The sequence below is a fragment of the Hesperophylax consimilis genome, chromosome 26 (assembly GCF_061612785.1).
Source record: "Hesperophylax consimilis isolate HC1 chromosome 26, BYU_Hcon_1.0, whole genome shotgun sequence".
In the NCBI taxonomy this organism is placed as follows: domain Eukaryota; kingdom Metazoa; phylum Arthropoda; class Insecta; order Trichoptera; family Limnephilidae; genus Hesperophylax; species Hesperophylax consimilis.
The window spans coordinates 27465496-27471778 of NC_142861.1; the positions used below are offsets into that span (position 1 = coordinate 27465496).

The following is a 6283-nucleotide window of genomic DNA, read 5'->3' on the forward strand; positions in this document are numbered from 1 at the left end:
CGTGAACTTTTGCGCGGGAGCCGCACTTAAGAGGCTAAAGAGCCGCATGCGGCTCCGGAGCCGCACTTTGCCGACCTCTGGGCTAGTCAAAACACTGTACAAGTACATACCGGGTGAGAGTAGATGATTTTATTACTAATTTTTGGTCGGTAAAATGATGCACGTTATATATTCAATAAAGATATTTATACTTTATTTACAGGTTTGGTGTAAAATACAACTGTCCCGTGATAGCCAGTTCCACAATGTCGATAACTCACTGTATGGCCAGGGTTTCGGGAAATCCAACACAAGTGGCAGAGATTCCTCACATCATGACCGCTTTCCCCCAGCCGATGAACCTGTGGCAGAGGGCAGCTAATCTCGCTTTCTATTTAGTTGATTACATATTTTTCACGTAAGTATGCCATACAAGTACACGTAAATATACGTTAACAAGAACTAGGGCTTCCAAAATGAAATAAAAACTCTGGTTCAATTAGAGGTAAATTAAGTTAAAAGAAGTAAGAGTGTACTACAATATGGCATAAATATTAAAAAGGGGTCCCTAGTTACTGCAGCGCTTCGACAGATTGATGGAGAGATGCTGTTACAGCTTTGCTTCTGTCATGAACCACTTGTTCCCTAGAATAAACGAAACATTTAGCAAGATAAACAACATCACCGACCCAAAAACTTTTTCGAACTTTTAAAAACAAAACAATTGAAATTCTCAATTATCAATAATAATAAGTCAACTTTTCAATTGAGATATTTCTTGTTATTATTTTTTTGCATTAACTCCACTCAGGAAGATGGAAATTATTTTCCTCGCTACCTATGGAGTCTTTGGAGATGCTGTGTGGTGGGTCTTTCTGAGGAGAGGAAAAAAGGAATGTAAATTTTGATCAGACCAATGTTGTAAGAGGGAAGAATCATAGGGGATGGAAAATTGTGTCACAGCCCAGCTGTGAACTCAAGAACGAGTAGTTGAAACGACGCGTTCTTGAGACAAATATAAAAAGTGAGCAACTTTTAAATTTCTAACTCCTACGAACTTCTTCAATTTAAATACCGGTAGCACAATGACAGCATCTTTACGCCTGAGCTCTAATGTAGTGGAATCTATCAAATGGACCATTCATTTTTCTATACCTGCTTACCTCATGTACCTGCGTGTTGACAGTTGATATAGCACTAAGCAGTTGAGATGCACAGAAACATGAAGACGACTTATTTCATTACTAATTAAATGTTACACAATTAATAAACATCCATTCACCCTTAATAAATGGTTGATTATCAGTTGTCTAAAAATTAAAATACGTTTATTAATAAGGCCTAAAATAAAAACAGTCGCTAGATACTAGACCACGGATCAAAAATAATTTTCAAAATATTTAAGAGGAAGGATAAAAATTCAACAAAAGCATTTCAAGTTTTTTCGTAACCGCATAATTATTAGTTTTTTAGGTTTATGTTGAAACCAAGTCAAGAAGGACTTTACAATAAGTTTTTCCCTGAAGAAGCTATGAAGGTCTCATTCTCAGATCTGCCCAAGCAGATTGCCTTTTCATTTCTCAACAGTCATTCGTCCATTGGATTCCCCAGACCTTTACTACCAAATACAGCTGAAGTTGGAGGGTACCACATCAAGAAGGCTGGAAAACTACCAGAGGTAACTACAGATCAGCAACTGGTTACCACAGGCCAATATTCTAGGTGAGTTTCAAGTTGTTAGCTTACTACATGCAGAAGTTATTTTCATAGTTTTCTTAGCGGCATCGAACGGTTACGCCAATTCTGTTATGTTTTCAATAGAAACCAATTTATTAGAGGACGATGCTTGATTGGTCTCATCATTGCACTTTGTCTTTAACAGAATAAAATTCACAGGCAAAAATTAAATGAAAAGTTTGAATAGTTTATGACCCTCTTCGTACGTCAATAAAAGAATGTTCATAAATGGATGGTTTTGTTAGTATTTCGATCACTTCTTGGAGGCTTTGACAAAGGAAATTATCGAACCGATAGTTGTGTGTACAACAGATTACAGATTATAATAAAAGATATGAGCTAGGCTATTGCATTGAATCGTTTTCATAAGAGTAATTCTTCTGTCATAATATCAGTCGTTATAGGTTTAGCACCCGATAACTAATTTAATACTTTTTCTTTCTAGCTCATCCTAACTTGAAAGCTTTTATTACCCACGGAGGTCTTCTGAGTTTAACAGAAGCGTCCAGCGCTGGAATTCTATTGATCGTTATTCCTATCTTCGGAGACCAATACCACAACGCTGCAGCCGTTGTAGGAAGAGGCCAAGGAGTTAGATTAGACTATGCCAACTTCACTGCTGAATCTTTGACCTGGGCACTTGGGGAAATTCTCAGCAATCCAAAGTATGTTAAACATAAATTGAATCTTTAGAAGAGAATTTAATTAAGCATTTAAAAACATATATTATTCTTATATCAATTATAATTTGTTAATCATCAATGCCCTAATGGACTTTTACATAAGATCTTATTAGACAAGTATTTGTAACACGTCAGCTTGATGATTTAGCAGAGGTGCCGTTAGGTTTTTCCAGGTCTTGGTGGCGAATGCGTCAGCCCACCAGCCGCGTGGCGGGATAGATCGGGAGAGGCCGAAAGGCTCTTCGACCTCCTCAGCCGTGGGAGGAATGGATTTTTTGGTCACAGGTGGACATACTGACACCAGATTTATACGCGTTCTTAAAACTTTTTGCCTTCCCACCAATTACTCTTCGTCCTTTATTTAAAAAAACCCTACACGCAGCATCCCTTAAATATAATATACCTATGTCTTCGTGTTTGGAGTAAAAATGTAAATTAAAAATTAGATCACGCAATACCTTATGTTCTGTTCTGAATTTATATTTTCAGGTATGCCCGAAACGCCAAAACAATCCAGCAGCAATTCCACGACCGTCCCATAGACCCTCGAGAACTCATCAACTTCTACTCTGAGCACGTCATCCGTACTGGAGGCGCGCCTCACCTCTCTCAAAAACCTTTGTGCACCGTCTCTCAACTCTTATTGGACGTAGCAGCACTCTTTGCTCTGCCTCCTCTACTGTTATTAATTCTAGGCTGCTTTGTTTGTCGTAATTTATGCAGCAAAATTGCATGTAAGAAGAAGACTGAAACGGATAAGAAGAAGAAACAGTGAAATTAACTTTGTTTTTTAACGGATAACATTGTGATAATTATTGGTATTCTATGTTGTCTTATCAGAAGGTTGTGATAACGTCTCATATGTTTAAACTTTGTTTAGCCGTGGAGAACTTAATCTATCCATGTTGCTTTTACTAGATATTACGAATGCGCAACAGTTTTGTACACTTAAATAGATTTTTTTATCGAATAGAATTTTTTGATTTTGCGATAGGTGGAGTTATAAATTTAATTGGAATTTTTATTTTTTTATTTGAAAAACATTAGTTTTAACATAATGCAATAATTGTGTAACACTTCATGTTTTATTTGGCAGGAGAATGTGAAATAAAAGTCTTTTAATTTACAGATTTATATTTGTATACATATAACTATTTATTCATGATTCAATCACAAATTAGATCGATATCTTCGGGCTTTTTGTACTAAGGAGATTGGTCCTAAATCTTACCATAGATATGCTAATATTTAAGACAATTTTTCTGCGTGTGCAAAAAGTACGTCACACACCATCGACTAGGATAGAGGGGACTAAAAAAAAGTCGCAACCATAGATAATTTAATTCTCATTCAGAGACCCCATTCACTAGCCTAAAATATTATTATAAAATTTAAAATATTCGATATGTCGTAATATTCCCTCACAACAAAAAAGTTTCATCCGACAAAGTGCTGTCATGCGAAAATGAGCTTAAAGTATCTTTCTTTATATCTCATTTTCTCAGGAGAGCGCATGTCAGGTGAAATCTTGTTGTTCTAAGGTGAACATTCAATTTGTTGTAAAAATAAACTGAAATTACTTGAAATTTAAAATCTTTTAAATAAAGGCAGAACATTTATATTATTAAACAATCAAATATGAAATGTGAATATGTGCTTTTTACAACAGTATCGAATTTTGAAGTTTCTCTGCTTTTAACATCAAAAGTAAAAACACAGTTGATTTTCATATTTCGATTTATGACGAGTTACGATTTTTTTTCGATTTATACATATATTTTTTACAAGATATTATATTAACGGTCATGGATTATCAGATAAGAGGATTTCTTGGTTCTGATAAGAAGGGAGCCACGATTCTTACCGATTTTTACTTATAACTAAATAATTTTCATTGTAAGTTTTTTTAGAAAATGAAAAATTAATATTGTATATTAATAGAGATATTACAGAAACAGGTAATACAATAATGTATTAGCACGAAACACATTTAGAAGGAGTTCTAAGACAATATATAAACAGGAAACACAAGAATATATAAGTACCTACAAAACATATTTTAAAAAAGAAGTTGAAAAATATTAATTATGATGTCGATTAAATAACAAAAAGCTATACAAATAAAATAAACTAATTAGGACAACCATTTCTTCCTATATTTTGTGTACTTTAAAGAACGTTGTATGGCCATTTTCTCATGGAATTTGGTACATTATACGCTTTTGTGTCTTTGCCACATATTTTCTTATTGATGTCTTCACACCATTAAATAATTATAAAAGGCACAGTGAATTTAATAATTTCATTTATAACATTTTTCCTATGCCCCTCACAATTAATCCAATCGAAACATACATATTTGGATAAAGTTTTTTTGATAATAGGCACAAGATGCAAATCCCCACAATTATGATTTAATACATACCCGGCACCAAGCAGGAACTATTTCTTTAATGAGTTGCCATAGCAAGACGTTTTTTAGGCAATTCTTCTGTTGGACTTTTCGTAGGTCTGGCCTGGTCCTCAAAATCTCCATAGGCAACATCAACATCTTCCAATGTACCTTAAAATGCACCATCATTTATTTATAAAAAACACAACATTTGTTTTATTTTTATTTTAAAGCCTTACGTCAATATCTGATATTGAAAAATTATTGATTTTTCTGTGCTAGACCCACTGGTCTAGACCAAAAATGGCATTTACAAAAAAATCTTGCTCTTCTTCGAAAATTAAACTTATTAATTTTGAGATTAATATTATAATCAAGATCTCATTAGGTTTATCTTTTGTTAAATTGTTTGTTCCTAAATAATTGTTAAATTTCCTTTTGTTTTTCCTTTTTTGATTAGGAGAGTGTTAGGACGGGTTGTTTCGGAGAATCTGAACAATTCATCAAATTTCAACGTTCATTTACGGGTTCTGTGAAAGATTTTTTCAAGTTTTGTTTTTATTTCAGTTTTGTCAAGCAACTAGCCTACAATGATATATCTCCATTGCATCTCCATATCAAGTCCCCAACGTTGCCCGGGCTCTCCAGAAGGTTTTCAAAATCATATGTAGACAGTAATTTTCCTCCTATTTTGAAGGTCAAGTGTGCAAAATTTTCATCAGTTTCGGAAAAAACTATAGATTTGTAATTTAAAAAAAAAACAAAGCCAAGCAGCGCCTCCAGATACACAAGTTGTTAGTAAATACTTTTTCAAGGTCGTGGTTCGAATTTAAATTTAAAACAGAGAATCTGCAAAATTTTTGCGTTGAGAAATGAAGATCAGTTCAGAAATCTTACTACAACAATTAACACCTCCAAACGTCATTTCTATCATGAAAGTTTGAGATTCAAAATATTCAGAGAGTTAAAAAAGAGTTGTGACAAAATGTAATTATAGTTAACAGTTTGTTTAATTTTGTTTCATTTATTCAATAAGAAGAAAAAAAAGATTTGCACATCCATATAATTAAATAATACTAGTATAGAGGGTGTCGCAGGGGTAAAGTGCGCTAACTTTAGGAAGTGATCCTACATGATGGTAGAAGTAAAAAAAAAAACCTTTTTTCGAAATTCCAATTTTTATTTTCCCACACAAACAATTCACCTTTTTACCTGATTTACTATTTTTCTTTTTTACTTGTTCTATCATGCAGAATTGACCCCCGAAGTTAGTGCACTTTAGCCTCGGACACCCTGCATTTGGTTGGCTATAGGCGCATGACGAATCACTAATTTCGTACTTAAATCTCTAGTTATACTTTCAGCGTGTTGACCGTGACGAGAAAGTAAAAACCTAACCATCTCAACACACGCAACCGCGTTGAAATAACCCGTTTGTCGGGCTATTGCGCAACAGTTCATATTCATCATCATTTCAACGACCAAAATCATA

The 6283-nt window shown here is 34.1% G+C and overlaps 1 protein-coding gene across 1 annotated transcript in view; it reads right to left on the minus strand.

Moving 5' to 3' along the window:
• Positions 1–6283, minus strand: part of LOC149411363 (neuroligin-4, Y-linked-like) — an 887216-nt gene that overhangs the window by 655148 nt on the left and 225785 nt on the right. The window lies entirely within an intron of this gene.